Consider the following 18,383-nt stretch of genomic DNA (forward strand, 5'->3'; position numbering starts at 1 on the left):
TCCATCGGGTAGAGAAAGTATCGGTGCTTCACATAACTTCTTCTTTAGCTTCTCGAATGCTTCATCGTGCTTCTCACTCCATGTATACGTAGCTCCTTTATGAGTCAAAGCTGTTAATGGAGCCGCTATCGAAGAAAAGCCTTGGATAAATCGTCGATAATATCCAGCTAATCCTAGATAACTTCGAATCTTCGTGGGACTTTTCGGACGTTCCCACTTCATCACAGCCTCGATCTTTGCGGGGTCAACCATTATTCCCTCCTGGTTAACAACATGACCCAAGAATTGGACTTCCCGTATCCAAAAGTCGCATTTGGAGAACTTTGCGTAAAGCTTCTCCTTCTTTAATACTTCCAACACTTCTCGTAGATGCTTGCCATGCTTCTCCTGGATTTTCGAGTAGATGAGAATGTCGTCGATGAACACTATCACAGATTTATCGAGGAATGGTTTACAAACCCTATTCATCAAATCCATGAATGCTGTTGGAGCATTGGTTAGTCCAAACGACATAACCAAGAACTCATAGTGTCCATATCTCGTTCTGAATGCAGTCTTCTCGATATCCTGATCTCTTACTTTCAGCTGATGATATCCTGACCTAAGATCGATCTTTGAGAAGTAGCTCGAACCTTGCAGCTGATCGAATAGGTCATCAATCCTCGGCAATGGATACTTGTTCTTCACCGTTGCCTTATTCAGCTCTCGGTAGTCTATACAAATTCTCATACTTCCGTCCTTCTTCTTCACAAATAACACCGGAGCTCCCCAGGGTGATGAACTAGGTCGAATAAAACCGTTGTCCAACAGCTCCTGAAGTTGCGTCATGAGTTCCTTCATCTCCGTTGGTGCTAATCGGTAAGGTGCTTTTGCTATCGGTGTCGTTCCTGGTAACAAGTCGATACGAAACTCCACTTGTCTATCAGGTGGTAATCCGGGAAGATCTTCGGGAAAGACTTCAGGATAATCACACACAACCGGTATATTCTACACCTCTTTCTTTTCCTTCTTAACATCGATTACGAATGCCAAGTATGATGCACATCCTTTGGACAAACATTTCCTGGCTTTCATCAGGGAGATGATTCCAGAATTCACTCTGTGTTTGTCCCCGTACACCATAAATGATTCCTTTCCGGGTGGGTTCACCCTTACTATCTTCTTTCAGCATTGAATCTCAGCATCGTTGGCGCTAAGCCAATCCATACCCAAAACGATGTCGAAACCGTTTAACTCTATGGGTAATAGCTCTTCGTGGAATTCGTTTCCGTTTAGGTTAATGACGATATTCCTAATATGATTACTAACAGGTACGAATTTGCCACTGGCAACTTCTACAATCAGGGCATTATCAAGTTTTTCTACAGGCAATGCTAATTTCCCACCAAATTTATGCGACACAAAGGAGTAGTTGGCTCCGGAATCAAATAGTATATTTGCAGGCAAACCATTTACAAGAAAGGTACCTGAAGCGACGTCTGCTGCCTCCTTTGCAGCCTCGAGCGTCATCTAGAAGGCTCTCGCCTTCGGCTTCGGTGGTATGTTAGGTCTTCCTGCCTCCTTCTTCTTCGGGCAGTCCTTCAAAATGTGCCCTTCTTCATTACACCCATAACATGCCTTCTGGTTGAGGGTGCATTCATTGGCATAGTGCCCAGACTGTCCGCATTTGTAACATGTGACCCCTCCGTCACACTTCCCAGAGTGCTTTTTCTTGCACTTGTCACACCACTTCGCTTCTGATCCTCCTCCTCTCGAACCAGACTTCGAGAATCTACTCTTCTTGTTGGACTTCGAGGATCCATCGAATTTCCGTTTCTCACCAACCTCAGCCCTTTCCATACTTCTTTCCTTTTGTTGGGTCTCCACGTTCTTAGCTGCTCGAACAGCTGATTTCAGAGTGGTTGCCATCTTGACTGTTGGGCCAAAGTCAGCCGGCAGTCCGTTTGCGAATTTCTCAATTTTGGAAAGTTCAGTTGGCACTAGGTATGGAAACAACTTCATCTTTTCCGTAAATGCAGCAGCATAGTCATCGATGCTCATTCTCCCCTTCTTCAAATTTTGGAACTCATTGTTCAGATCAATCAGGTCTATCTCTGAACAGTACTGCGCCTTCAGTTGTTCCAAGAACTCATCCCATGACATTTTCAGAGCTTCTCCTCGTGGCATTGTATCTGCCAATAGCTTCCACCAGCTCAAGACTCTAGTTTTCAATTGTCTCACAACGAAGACAGTCTTATGCTTCTCGCTGCAGTCGCAGCTCTCAAACACCATCTCCATCTCGGAGATCCAGTCCATAATCTCAACAGGCTTTGGGCATCCTGAGAGACTTGGTGGTTTCGCACCCAAGAAATTTTTGTACATCCTCCCATCCTTGTTGTTTCTCCCTTCTGGGCCATCTCTTTGCTCACCTTGAGTCCCTACTTGACTCACTTGGCGGCTATAGTTCCCTTCCTCAGATGGCTCGGGAACTGGCTCCGTCGGTTCAACATGTATGGTAGGTTCGTCCCTATTTTCGTGGAGCATCCGTCTCATTTCTTCCCTTTGTTCAGCTAGCATAGCCTGAAACATGGCTTGAACTCCAGCCATGGTGACTGGCTCAGGTGCAACTTCTTCTACAACAGGTATTTGCTGAACCACTGGGGGTTGGTTCCTATCTCCATTTGCGTTCACGTTTCCGCTACGGGTCCTTGCCATCTTGATCTATACACCGAATAAGGTGAATTTAGATCTTTATTTAGGATAGACGTTTAAATCGTCCTTATCACTCTGAAACGTTTACATGTTAGTTCTAATATCGTAGTCGTACGTTTAGAATCCTAAACACATAAGGTTTCCAGATCCGGTCGGCAACAGACCATAGATCCGAACAATTAACAGCATATCATGCGCAAAGCATTTAGCACATAAAAGCATTTTAGGCAGAACTCCTAAAATAAGCTAGTGCTCACACCTCACAATCATCGCTTAGCATTCTAAGTTTAAGTCTAGAAATCCTACAAATTCCTAGTTCGCTTAAACTAATGCTCTAATACCAACTGTGACATCCCCAAAATCACGGCCAGAAAAGACCGGTTTGTTTATGCTTTGTTTAAAAATCAGAGTAACATTTTTAAATGAAAGTGTTGCGGAATTTGTCCCAATACAAAATATGATAAAGATTTATCAAAAGCATTTCCATAGAAATGTATTTCATTAAAAGACTCGGGGTGTCATGTTCGTACAGATCAAAAGCATAAACAGTACAATATAAGCCTTACTACATTATTTCATATCTACAGGCCTATATCCGTAATCCCTCGTCCAAACATCATATCTATGCTCAAGCGCCACTACCTGTAATACATAAAACTGAGTGGGTCAGGCTTGGGAGCCTGGTGAGCACATAGGGTTTTCAACCCATAATAAATAAGTTAATTAATTTCATCAACCAACAATAACCCGATTACCCGTTCTCGTTATCCTCACTTTACGTCCCTAAACACCTATCATAAGGGACCTAGCCTAAGGATCATCATCGGGACAGACACTACTGCTAAGGGGATTCCTCGGCAATAAATGTCCTAAAGGCAACCATGTGGGGGATGGAGTACACCGGTGAACACATCGTTCACAAACACCTACAGGTTGCGAGCCTCCTAGTGTTCCACTAGACTGTCTAGAAGAGTCCGTGGTCGTCATCCATACTCCGCTAGATGACAGAATCAACAACATCAACATCGAGGCCTCTCATCATTTTATCACACATCACCTATTACATCTACCCATGTTTTACCCCAACATTTTCGTAGATATAAAATACATATACAGTTTAAATCATTGAAAACATGTATAACAATGTTCATCCGGCATAGATAGCAAGTATTCAGAAATATGCACACATAGCACGTAATTTATATAAAATACTTCATATCTATGTCTAAGTTGAAAGTAACTATGCACTCACCTGATTCGGTGGTGACTCAGCACTCGGACAGCACTTCGATACTCTCAAAACGATATTCCTTCGATAAAACCTAGTATCGATACCACTAGGGTTTAGTTTAACGATAACCGCGACAATTTAATTAGTCTGAGTATTATTAAGCGTTAATAATACTCGATATAACTCATAATAATAGCCCAAATAATTATTTTAAGGACCTAATAACATTCCTATAATTATTTGAAAGCTATATTAAAAATTGCGTAAGCGTAGCATACTTACAACGAATTTTATCGAAAACCGGGACTTAATTGGAGCAGCGTTTCGAAACCGAAAAACTCTTTTTTCTCAGGACTCCGGGAGCCTTGGGGCTTCCCTAGGGTGCTAAGGTGCTTAACTAGGGCTTAGGGGGGTTTATAGCACTTAGAGAGAGAAAGAAGTTAGAGAGAGAAGTGAAAAAGGTGTGAAAAATGAAGAACCATCGGCCCCCTTTTATAGCCCTGCGAGGCCTCGGTACGCTGGGCGTACCTCGGACCTACGCGGGGCGTAGCCATCGGATAAGAGCGCCTGATCGACTCCATCTGTTAGCCACTTCGGACCGGATAAGACCGAGGTTACGCGGGGCGTTCCGGATCTCGTACGCGGGGCATCAGGCAAGGCTTCGTGGCATGATCCCAAGCGAGATCTGAGACCTTCATCGGACGGCCCACAACGCGCCACGTCATCAGTCTCGCACCAGGTTTCGCATTTTCATACTTCAACTTTAAAAATTTGTAAGTTTCGCGTACAACCTCCGATTTCGACGTTCTTTATATCCAAGCGAAGGTGGGAACGTACTCTACAACTTTCGCTTAGACTTCGTCGGCTAATTTTGGCTCGATTTTAAATTTTATATTATTAACGGACCGGGACACGATTGGTCCGTTAAATCCTCATAACTTCTTCATCCGGCATCCGTTTTCGCCCATCTTTTTCTCGTTACGCTACTCTCAATGAGATCTTAGATTCTCGTTTAGGTCGTGTCGGCTAAAAACCGCTCGATCTAATATTCAAATTTTCGGGTTGTACACTGCTATTCTGAAACTTCGAAAAATCATAACTTCTTCATACGAAGTCAGATTTGGGCGTTCTTTTTATCGATGTTCTTAGTTTAACATATTCTATGACTTTCGTTTAGATCACTAAGGCTAAATCTCGCTTTATCGTAAATTCACTATTTACGCTCTCCGGTATCGTGTCGGTTCTGTCGCGAAACTTCGACGGGTCATAACTTCTTCGTTATAACTCGGATTTCGGCGTTCCTTATATACACGGAAACCTTGAGACATATTCTACAACTTTACGTAGAGATATCGGGCTTATTTCACACTTTAATTTTGACGCTCATTTTTATTCTTTATTAATTATACATTTATAATTAAATTATAAGCACATAAATACACATAATTCACATAATACTCAAATATTTCATATTTATTACTTCAAAAAGAGTTACAAGAGTTGACCTAGACTATTACATTGACAAAAATGCTTAGCCCCGAAACCCGGGCGTTACACATGAGGATGTGCCCAGCAGGTCTAAGTACGGCAGGTGCAGATGGAAGGGCCACTTCCACCAAGAATTCACACTAGAGGTAGAATTGTGCCATTGTTGTCATCAGTCGGGTCATATAAGGGAAAATTTACCACGCTTAGTGGTTGGGGCGGCTCAGGTTCCATCACGGGGGTCTCAGAAGGAAGAGAAGGCCAGGATTCCAGCAGGTGCTATTGCGGGGATGTTATCTTTTGCTTTCTTCTTGGTTACTATCAGAATTTATATTGCTTGGGAATTTTGTATTGGTTTGGGGTAAGCATTATCTCTGGTTTGGTTCTCTGATATTGTATGGTTTATATCATCTAAAAATGTTATATGCCATTTTGCATGTCATGAATCATTAGCGGGTCGTATCTTATTGAGCGAGTTTCAGTGTGTTCGGTTGTTGTTCCAGTTCTTTAATGGGATCAATTCAGGGGTATTGTTTAAAGGATATATGGTCAGGATTAGCGGGTTAGTTCTATAGTGAAGTCATGGTTCATTTGTTTTATCTTTTGATCTAGTGGGATCGACAGTCGTCTATGGAAGAACTTTTGGGTTTAAACACTATCGTTGCCAGGGGAGGAGAGGTAGTAAGAAGATGGTGGCGATAGTTGCATGAGTTGTTTGGTCATGGGAAGTTTCAGGGGAATTTTATATTCACATGATTTGTAGATGGTTAGAATTCAATAATTCTTTGAGGATGGAAGTTGGGGTGAAGATTTGCCAGTTCAGAGCAAGGGTTATGGTTTTTAGTCACTAACATAAGAACTTAAGGATTTGTAATAGTATCATGGTAGGTGATTAGGATTATCGGACTTGCTAAGATTTCGGGTAGTATTCTTCTAGATTTTTCAGAAGTTAGGCGATCATCGAGATTGGCTAGTAATTGAACGCTAGTATTGGTAAGCGAAGGTCATAGTCGGTTCATTCCATGTGAAGTTTTATGGGTTGGGAATCCATCGGATTTTATGAGATGGGAGAACTTCGACGAATCCAAGTAAGGGAGAATCGATCTGGATTTCTGGGAGTTGGATTGAGTGTGGAGCTAGGGCAAGTATCACATCTTGGTCAGGAGGAGAAACGACCCAAGTGGTCGTTTGAATTGAAGTTGTGTAAGTGGGGGTTCAAGAAACTTCCTATAGCTGGTCGACCTCTTCTTTATAGCAGGCTTGTGGATGGATCTAGGTTAAGGGTGGTGTTAGAGCCTTGCTGCCTGTTCTTGTATGATGAAGGCTTTGGGGTTCAAAGCATGACCCGAACACCTTATTGGATGTAGTTGGATGCAGGTTTCGACTCAGGATGAGTGGGTTTGTGATGGTTTGGGTGTGGTAAGACCATGGGTGGTACCAATGGTTGGTCAGAAGTGTTGTAAGATTGCGATGGGACCATAGCATTCACCAGATTGAGGTAGAATATTGTTTGAGATGGTCATGAGTATAAAGGGGGATCAGTTCGTGCCTTGGGCACAACGGTCGACGGACATGATTTTCGGAGAGCATTTCTCTGTTTTAGGTTAAGGACCATTGGGGTCCGAGGTGGAGTCGAGCATGTGTAGATCTAGATGGGTGGGACCCGTGGGCAAGGCCCGCTCCATGGTATAGTTTAGGTGGAACCTGAGGGCGAGGCCCGAGTGTTTATGTAAATGCGGGTGGAACTTGATTGAGACCGTTGGGTTGAGGTATTGAATTTTGATTCGCATGATTGAGTATGTGGTCAGTGAGTGGTGTAGATGGATGCTTAGGCTAGGAAATTCTTATTGTTTGGAATCTTGGGAACCTGGTGGTTGGACCTGGTGTGAGTCTGGTAGTCTCAACAATGGTTTGGGAATCTTTATATCCCGGTTTAATGAAGGGTTGCCATGAATAAGAAGGTTTCGGGTGAAATGCAAGTGTAGATCCTTGGATCTCGGATTATGAGTTAGGTACCGAGTTGGTTCTTGGTGGGAACTCGCATGGGGAATCACGGGTGTTTATGTGTAAGGTCTTCATTTCAGTAGATAAAGATTTAAGTTGAAGGGTCCAGGGTTAAAGGATGGTTTCAGTTTTGATGGTGGAATAGGATCCTTTGATTGTGTTTTGGATATGTTCTATTTGTGTGGGGGTCAGGTAAGTATGGGGTTTTGGAATTTCAGTAGTGGTATGTTGGTTCGGCAGTTAAAGGAAGCAGTGTTTTGTTCAACATTAGAAGGTTATCCCAGTTTGTCTCGCGTTGATCATTAGGTTCATGGCATTTTTAAAATCAGGATGAGCTTTTCTCGAGGGAATATCTAATCCCGTTGGTCATGTGAAAGGTTGTCGGCAGTAGTGTATGGTCAGTGATTTTGTTTCTAGGGGGAACCTAAGGTAATCAGAAGTTAGGGAGTCAGTGGGGAGATAAGTGGAATGGATTTAGCAATGGTTCAGTGTGGGCAGTTTGTTAGGAAGTCAGACAAATTTGAGACTTCAGATTTCATGTTGAGTAGATGCGGCTATTCTGCATGGGTCTGTTTGAGGCTAGGAAATGATTCGTTCATCTTCGGGTTTATGAGCCTTGCTAGGGATGGTTTAGGTTTATTTTAGGAATGTTATTGTATGCTTGCGGTTGCAGCCGTGTTGCTCAGGATGTCTTGCATGATGAAATTGGTAAGGAATGATTTTGAGGACGAAATCTAATTTAAGTAGGGGAGAGTTGTAACACATAATTTTAGGATTGTTCCTTTTTATCCCCTTTGTAACTAAGTGTTGCATTTTGGTCCTTGGAGTAGTACACAGGGCGTCCCATATGGTATGCTTAGTGTACTAGCTGAGAAGCTAGTACGTAGGGCATACCACATGGTACACTTAGTGTACTAAGGTGATGTTGGTTGTGGATGCAAGGCCTCGTATGTTGCATGTACGAGGGTTGCACTTAGCGTACTTGGAGATTAAGAAACCCTAATTTTAGGGTGTTGCATCCTATATAAAGTCCTTAAGTTCCTAGGGATGGTCTCTTTATCAGCCTCCATTGCTCCAAAACCCTAAATCTCGACCCTTAACCTCCATTGTTATGTCTTTGAGCTCTTGAGAAGAATTTGATGGTTATTTTGATCTTTTGAAGGAAGTAAAGAAGATTGAAGGTGTTTTGCTTGGTTTGAAGTTTATGCATCCATAACCATCATCCTTTCTGCAAGTCTTTTGAGGTATCAAGATCATAGCTTGTCTTCTCCTTTCTTAGATCTCTTCATATTATGATTTGATATGCTTTTGGTCCCTTTTGGGTTGGTTTGATGATTGAAGTTGTTTGAGGGGCTTATTCTTTTAGAATTGGGTATATTATAAGATTCTTAAGCCTAAAGGTGCAAGCTTTATGATATTTATGGTCTCATGCATGCATTAAATCATCTGTTAAGTCATTTTTGAACTTAAGAGCTCCATTAAGCCATGCATGCACATAAATTTAGCAACCTTACGAGATAATCCATCCCAAGGAAGTCATATCTAGGTTTTGGAGTGAAGTCTTAATGGATTAGGAGCTGAAAATTGGAAGGTGGCTCAATGGAGGAGTACGTTGGGCGTACGAGCCTGTACACACAACGTACAAGCCCTAATGCGTGTACACTTAGCATACAGCTGAGTATGCCCCGCGTACTCAGTAGGTTGGGCTTCGGACGTTTGGCTTCAGTTTGGGCCATTATTTTAGGCTTAGATGCTTAGGGATTTTTTGCGCCATTTGATTTCAAGTGTTTTGGGTCTAGGAATATTATTGGACCTTGGGTTAAGGCCATGGAAGGGATTTGGGCCCAATTTGGAAAATTAGGCCTTGTATGATTATTTGGTAATTGGGCCTTTTTGGATTATAGGTTTAGGCCTAAGTCTTGGTCTAAACTAGGTATGGGGTAAAATGGTCATTTACCCTAATTATGGTCTGATAGTTATGGATTGGAATCCAATTACTAATTGGATGTTATTTGATATTGATAACTTGTGGATTTGTCAGACCAACAACTAAGGATTTATCAGTGTGATTCACCAGCTCGATGTGAGTTTCATCACTATGTATAGCGGGTCGAAGGCACCAATTTTGGCCCATGATTATGCTATGTTAGTATGCTAGTTGTCTTCATGTGTTATGTATCGTATGCTTACTGGGTGGGGCCCGATGACCATTTTGTATTTTATGTATCTTCGTGATTACTGCATGTGTATGTGTTTATTTGACATATGTCATATGTATGATGGGCGGGGTCTGATCTATATACCGAGCGGGCCCCAATGTCGGGCGGGGCCCATGATGTGTTTATTTATATATGTATGTTATGTGTTATTTTGGAGAACTCACTAAGCATTGTGCTTACGCTTTTCAGTTTATGTTTCAGGTACTTTTGTTTTCAAAGGGAAGAGCTTGGGATGATTGCAGAGCACACACCACATGTTTTCGCATTCTGTGACTTACTATGATAATGATGATGTATTGATAAATCTTGATTACCTGGGTTTTATGAAAATGATATGAATTAACGATTTATTAGTTTAAAAACCAAAATTTTATGGTCTTAGTTTTGGGACGTTACAGGCTCCCCCTCAACACCGACATTCGAAGGTAACAGCTCGCCCTCGAATTGAGGTTGTGTAGTCAAGTGCACCCCCTCAACTTGACCAGATGTCAAAGTTTGACCCTCTTCAACATTAACTCTTGGTGTCAATGAAGACTATTCATCAAAATGCTTCGATTCTTCAGGAACTTGATTGTCTTCAATGTTGACCTCAACATCAATTTGTTTGTCAGGAATACCAAAAAGCAAATCAAAATCAACATCGAAAGTAAGCATTTTCTCAGAATCCTCATTAGAATCAGAAAGATTTGGTTTCTTTGAAAACTCATGACCGACTCTTTTAACATAGTAATCATCGAATGTTAGGTTGAAAGTTTCTTCAACTCTTCACGTTCGTTTGTTCATCACCCTATATGCCACAGAATTATGAGAATATCCAAGAAAAATTCCTTCATCAGCCTTCGTCTGAAACTTTGAGAGATTATCTTTTAGATTCATAATAAAGCATCTACAACCAAAAACATGGAAAATTTAACATTAGATTTCCTTTTGTTAATGATTTCATAAGGTGTGATGTTAAATCTACGATTAATAAAAGAGCTATTTTGAGCGAAACAAGTTGTAGAAACTGCTTTTGCCCAAATATATTGAGGTAGAGTCGTGTAAGTGAGCATAGTTCTAGCAGCTTCACACAAGGATCGATTCCTCCTTTTGACAACACCATTTTGTTGTGGTGTGTAAGGAGACGAAAACTTATGAGAAAGTCCCATATTTTTCAAAAATGAGTTGATAACATATTTTTGAATTTTGTTCCATTATCACTTTTGATACGACGAACTTTCTTCTTTAGACTCAATTCAATGTTTTCGATGAAATCGATCATCACTTGAGTAGTCTCACATTTATGTCTAAGAAAATAAAACCAAGTAAAGCGTGAAAAATCATCTACTATAACAGGTATGTACTTCTTCCTATTGGGAGACTCAATAGTCGAAGGACCACACAAGTCAACGTGTATAAGTTTCAATGGTTCAACAATTTTTCAGTTGATGACTATAGGATGGCGTTGTCAATGTTGTTTGCCTTGTTCACAAGCTGCATACAAAGAATCATTATCAAGTTTTAGAACAGGTAAACCTCGAAGAAGATCATTTAAAATAAGTTTATTCAAAATTTTGAAATTAAGATGAGAAAGCCTTCGGTGCCAAAGCCAACTGAGGTCAGAAGAAGCCTTCAATAGTAAGCAAATAGAGGGTATGGAAACTATAGGTTTTATGTCCAGAATGAACATATCACCCTTCCTCTTCGACTTTAACACGACTTCCTTCGTTTCTTTGTTCGAAATCATACTTCCTTCTTTATCAAAGAGAACTTCATTCCCAGTACCAACAACAAGTTGAGATACACTTATAAGGTTGTATTTCAAACCTTCAATATAAGTAACTCTATTCATTATGAACTTCCTGTTCGTCACCTTCCTATATCCTTTCACTTTGCACTTTTGGTTATTTCCAAACTTCACAAGTCCAACATTCTCTAACTTCCTAAAATCTCTAAGGTTCTCTTTCTGAACAGTCATGTGACGCGAGCATCCACTATCAATGTACCAGGTTTTGTCACATTGCTCGTTACATATAACCTGCAATCATTTAGAGAGATTTAGGTCCCAAGACTTTTTGAGTCCTTGGGCATTAGTGTAAAAAGTTGTGTGTAGTGTCGAATTAAAAATCCAACTACAAACTTTTTTTTTGATTTTTTCAATTAAATCAACTTCACCAGATTTTGGTATATAAATATAATCATTCAATGTTGAAGCCTCAACTTCGATGTTTTCTTTTTCAACCTTTCTTTTAGAAAAAGAAACTTTCTTGTTTGTTTTAATTTCTTGCCATTTTAAAGTCTTTGAGAATGATTCTTGGGATGTAGTACTTCCACTCATCGATTCATTCAAGTAATTCTCAAAAGCCTGTTTGACTTGTTCTTGGTAGTACTCTTTCAGTTGAAATTTCTTTCCTTTTCCTTCAAACAAATGATTATTTTTTTTTCATTTCATTCTTTCCTTTGACAAATGAAACATTTGATTTGTGCCTTGAAACATGATTTAGGAAACATGGACCATTAGGTTTGAATGGTACATTTTTTATCATAGCATTTGTTGATTTTGAAGAAATTGTTAGCGAAAAAGATTTTTGTAATTTTTGCTGAAAACGATTTTGATATCCATAACGAGAATCTTTTTGAAAACCTTTATGATTTTGTGAAAAATTCTTTTTAACACTTCTTAGAACATGATTTTGTGGAGAATTCTTTTGAACACATCTCTGATCAAATTTGGACCTTTATGATTTTGTTCCTTCTTTGAATTTTGAACAACATTAGACTTTTGTGGAAAACCATTTTGATTTTTGTTCTCAACATTTTTATTGACGCCTTTTTGAACAACTTTTGAAGAGTTTTTTTTTTTTGAAAAACGAGTTTTAGATGGTTGAGAAAACTTCTTTTCTTGAGTTTGTGGTGATTTTTGTTGTAATTTCCTTTCTTTCTATAAATCTCTTCTTTTCTTCTAATAAGCTTTGTTTTGAGCTTTCTTTTTGGAAATTTCTTCTTTTGAAATAGATTTTTCATCATCATTTTTGAAAGTTTGAGTCTTCACCTTTAGATTCTTCAAATCATCTTGTGAAGACTTATCACAACTTTTCTTTGATTCACCTTTGCCATCAGACTTGGTAGTTTTCACATCCCAAACACCATTTTTGTTTTTTTTATTATCTTTGGAAAATGATTTTTGACTCTTTTGATGTTGAAAAGTTTTTGATTTCTAATTCAACCTATTTTCTTCAACATTTTGATTTGAATAAAAACCTTTATCAGTTACTTTTGAATTATCTTCTTTCAGCAATTCATTCAAATTTGGGTCAACTTTATCCCCATTTCCTTTTTGTATATAAAACTAGGTTTGGAAATTCATTATTAAATTGTGGGTATAGAACTAAGTTTTGTTCATGAAATGTTTTCCTTTTTCTTTCAATTTTTTGTAAATTCCTCTAACTCCTCAAACACTTGAGCTTCAACAACTTGTGGAATTTCTTTTTCACATGAATCATCATCATTGTCACTTCCATTGTTCGTTATGTCTTCGACAATAACAGACTCTTGAGAATCATCAGTTTTGGTTGTTGATGATGAATCATTGTTTTGCTTCGATTTTGAATCATCATTTTCTTTGCTTTTAGCTAACGAAGTGATTTTAATGACAAACAATTTTGAGAAATCAACACATTCCTCTTCCTCAATTTCACTGATATTATCAAAATCATCTTCGATATCAGCAAAATTTTGTTGAGTACTTTGTGTCGAATTCTCAATTTTGTTCGAAATTTTCATTTGTTCATTTTTAGATAAAGTATCATTCATAATACCAACCAAATCATTAGCATCCAAACAATCATCAATATTAACAATACCATAAGCATAATAATCTAGGAACTTGATCATACTTAACTACTTTACTCTCGCAATCATAAGTGATTTCATCAACTAATTCACGCTCAAAGTTAATGAAAGGAAGTAATTTCTTGTGTTGTTCCTTACAAATCTCATATGAATGATAGAGATGAGTTAGTTTATCCTACAACCTTTTGGTAGTATTACATTATGTGTTCCTTTGTTTCACTAGTAAACTATTATCGATTCCCAATGAGTTTCTATCTACCATGACATTCGTAAGTATCAAATATAGGTTCTCTATCCTAGTTTTCTTCTCCTCCAACTTATTTCTTGCTTTATAAATCAAAGTTTTATTTTTCTCCACGTCGCTACTCATAGAAATAAACATATCATTCAAGTAAGAACATGTATCATCCAAATCAAATAAAATGGCATTATAAGAATTTAATAGAACATTAAGAGAGATAAGCAAATCACGTACCTTCTCGGTCACGGGAGACTTCAAAGTAGTTGTCACAAAACATATTCCTTCTATCATCTCTTCCTCCTATCCACTCTCCTCCACAAACTCACCAAACATGCTCTTAGCACCTGAATGACAACAAGGTGCTTCGTATACATGACACCATGAGTAGGATGACACATCTCCTTGTCGTCAGAGCTAGAAGACAAATCTGATAACTTCCATCATTATCATTTTCATCCTTCACAAACAAGGAGAGATTATTATACTTTGCATGAATTTCCTCAATCTTCATTGCACAGTAGGCTTCGTCTTTTACTTTCTCCTTCTTCTTTTCTTGCTTTCTCAACATGAAATCACGAGCAAGATGATTTTGTCTGTTACAATAACTACAATTGTAACCATAATCTCCTTTCATATTCTTCTCAACTTTCTTCTCTTCTTTCTTTTCTTCCACCTTTTCAACATTCTTTTGACTAACAACGAAATTCGACACTGACTTCTTGACAGAGCTGTTATTGAAGTTTCCACTAATTAGCTTCTTATAAAACTTCTTGACCCTATTATTTGTGTAATAGGCCACAACTTCGTCATCTGAATTCAGCAAGAAACCTTCTTTGTTCTCATCAGCTTCACCATTAGGACCAAACTCCTTCCTAGTGGTTTTCAAGACAAGTGTCATAGGACCTCCAAAGTTCATTTTGTTATTTTCCTCTACTATCACTTTCACCTTTGACTCGTGATATTTCATAATGTTGTAGAGGTTCGACAATGAGTAAGTATCGAAGTTCTCCTGAGCCTTGATCATCAGATAGAGATTCTTCCATTCATTCTTCAACCCTAGAATGAAAGTTATGTTGAACTCGAGAGTGGTGCGAACAACACCATACCTAGTACACTTGTAGATAACCTCATTGAATCGATCGTAATAGGCTTCGATAGACTCATTCTCCTTTTGTTTGAAGTCTGCTAACTCCGATAGGCATTGAGTCACCAAGCTTTTCTTAATTTGCTCATTCCCTTAGAATTTTTCCTTAAGCATGTTCTAGATTTCTTGTGTAGTAGTGCAACCTCAAATGTAGTATACGACTGGTGGTAAATCTCCACGTAACTCACGAAGACATCTCTTATCATTATCCTTATACTTGTTTGCTAGAACAATCATATATTCTGCTTCACCTGTTGTTCCAACTGCTTGAAGATGATCTACACGATATGGACCTTTGTCAATCAATTTCCATAATTCCTCATCAATTCCATTAAGGTAATCTTCCATACAATCCGCCTACCGGTTGTAATATTCCGAAAGCAACATCAGAATCTTAGTGTCAGATCTAAGTAGATTGACATAGTTCATTACAGTGTTAACATTTAAATTCTCCATTTAATCGGGTAAAAATATGATAAACTTGAAAAGAAAGAAATCAGATACAACACAATTGATCAACGATCACAAAATCGTTAAATCACAATAATTGAACAAAAAATTACATTTTCACTTGCCAAATGATTGAATCGGAACAATTGATTCAATAAGATGAAAATATGAACAATATTCTTCAAACGATATGTTGATTCCTACTCTAATACCAATTGAAAAGATGTTTAATCAATTGTAAATGTAAATCAGAGTACAAATTGAACACACGATGTAAATAAGATCTTTGATTCATCTCAATATCCAGAATAATACAATATAGGAGTAGAGAGAGAGAGAGAGTGGGAGAGAGAATACAAGCACACAATGGCGAAAAAGCTACATATGACTTATGTACCTACTCTTTTTATAAAGTACTCAACGGATGAAAAATGTATACTAGGACTTCGACATTAATAGTGAATCTACAAAAGTCCTTAGTAAAATACATACATAACGAAGTCATGAAGACCTTCGTTATTGAAAAAACATTCGCTACCAAGACCATTACCTAAGTTTCAATATATCACAACAAATAAGACTCTGTACTTAACTTATCTACAAAGCCTGTTTATACTTCTCGTCATGCTCATTTTGACGAAAACCACTTTGCATTTCACGGTCATCAATCTACAACTCCATCAACCACACTTCTGTTGTCCACCTATTGTAATGACAACTGCAACATCTACTTCTCACACAACTTCGCCACCAACTAGCACTCCTCCATGTGAGTTATGCACTAATCCGCCTCCCCATGTATCTTCTGATGTTGACGAGACACCTCTTGTTATCGAGACACACAATGAAAAACTTGTTGCTGGTGAGATAACTGATGTTGTCAAGACACACAATGATTACTCGCTCAAAGGCAGGAATTTTCAAACCTCGTCACTTTGCAGATCTTTCTTATGTGTCTACTTCACCTCTACATCATGCTTTATTTACTACCAAAAAGCCCAAGGGTTTTAAAACTGCTGCCAAGGACCCAAAGTGATTTGCTACAATGTGTGATGAAAAGAAAGCCTTGAAACATAATGCTACTTGGGATTTGGTGACACGTCCTCACAACTCAAATATTGTTGGTTCAAACTGGCTTTTTCATACCAAGTTTCTTGATGATGGTAGCATTGACAAATTTAAATCTCTTCTTGTTGCTTAAGTGTTTACTCAAGTTTTGGGTCTTGATTATTCTGCTACTTTCAGTCCGGTAGTCAAGGCTTCTACAGTTAGAATTATTCTTTCTATTGCGGTACTAATGTGTTTATATATATATATATATATATATATATATATATATATATATATATATATAAATTGTTCAAGTTTTAAATTTATAAAATTGATTTTATCACAACTGCACTAATAAACACACTAGGCGGTGTACCTAATCGTGCAATAATATAGTTGTGGTAAGACCAGGTGTCGAACACAAAGGGAACTATGGTGAATTAATTTTGAGTTTTTGATTATAGGTTCACTAAGCACACAAAAACAGTAAAGATGGGTTTTATGGAATTAAATCTCAACTAAACAGCTACACAACAAATCTCGATAAACTGACTGAAGACAAATCTCTTTAGGTACTTTGGTTTAGACTGGATTTCATCTCAAAATACTGGCTAACTACTAAGTACAAAAGATATCTATTCATTATTCACCGATTTCTAATATGACTGGGATCATAATAAGATTACTAGCTAATCTTTTGATTTTAACACAGCTATTAATTCAACGATTAAGTAAACAAACAATCATGTAAATCAGTGTTTAGTTCGTATTAAGAAAGATTTGATCTTTATTAATCCTAATAATCATAAGAATTAAATCATCCATAGAATGATCATCTACTTATGCACACACATTAAAGTTCATCACTTTATTTCCTAACCTTAGGTTATGATCTAACTCTAGTCATAATTACCAATGATCATGGGCAATTATGATTCAAATTAACACAGTCGGAATGATCATCTAAACTCTATTAATTCAATAATTGGTAATAAAGTAACAATCTTTAACACATATGGATCTTGGAATCAAACTTGACAAAATAATTTAAACAAGAATAAACAATCCAAATAGCAATTAATCCATAATCTTAAAGAGTCATCTAATTATAAACACAAAGCAAAGGGCTTTAACAGTCAAATCAGAAAATAAACGTATTTGGAATCACATTGGAATGCTAATCATAATTAGAACAACAAATCAAATGATTTCAGACATGAATCCACTCTCTATCCTTCAGATCTTTGCTCCTATCAGCTTAACAGCCTTCCGGTCGCCTTTTAGACCCTCAAAATGGTTGAAGACGTGTTTCTTGTCGACCAAGGATGGATAAAAATCGTAATCTCCCTTTAGGTTAACTAAAAATCATAATATATAATATTTTCTGCCGACTAAGTACTTTGGGTGTACATGGACTTACTCTGGGAGTTAGGTGTAAAATTCACGTTAGGACCCAACCCAGTATGTTGGGCATACTCCCATTACGCTGGGCGTACTGAGCTTCTTCAACCGTTTCTTCACTTTTGCAATCCAACTCCAATTTACAACCTTTTCTCTTCCTTTTCACTCTAGCAACAATTATACTTGTAAAATATAAATTAAAACATTATATGTACCTTTTAGTTCTAAATGGAATAAAAACATAATATAAAATAATAAGAAAACGCTATAAATATATGTATAAAAATGACGTTATCAAACTACCTCACACTAGTCTTTTGCTTGCCCCCAAGCAAAACTGATTTAATTATCATATTATCACATTAAAACCCTAGTCACCAACATCATACAAGACAATCCATTTTGAGCCCATCAATACATCAAGACCGCAATGCATGTATTTGTGTCTAAATTTCTCAAGAACTTCTCAGTCCTAAATACTTACGATCCTCATAAATACTCCCCCACTTATTTTGAACAATATTCATTTTATGCATCCCTCCGAATCCATCCTCATAAAACTTTCTTAACCTTAAGTTATTTTTGGTTAAGCTCTCAAACATATATATGAAAAAATAACTTAGAAAGAAAAATTAC

This window comes from Lactuca serriola, chromosome 9 (genome assembly GCF_051521515.1).
Source record: "Lactuca serriola cultivar US96UC23 chromosome 9, Lser_US96UC23_V15, whole genome shotgun sequence".
Taxonomy (NCBI): Eukaryota; Viridiplantae; Streptophyta; class Magnoliopsida; order Asterales; family Asteraceae; genus Lactuca; species Lactuca serriola.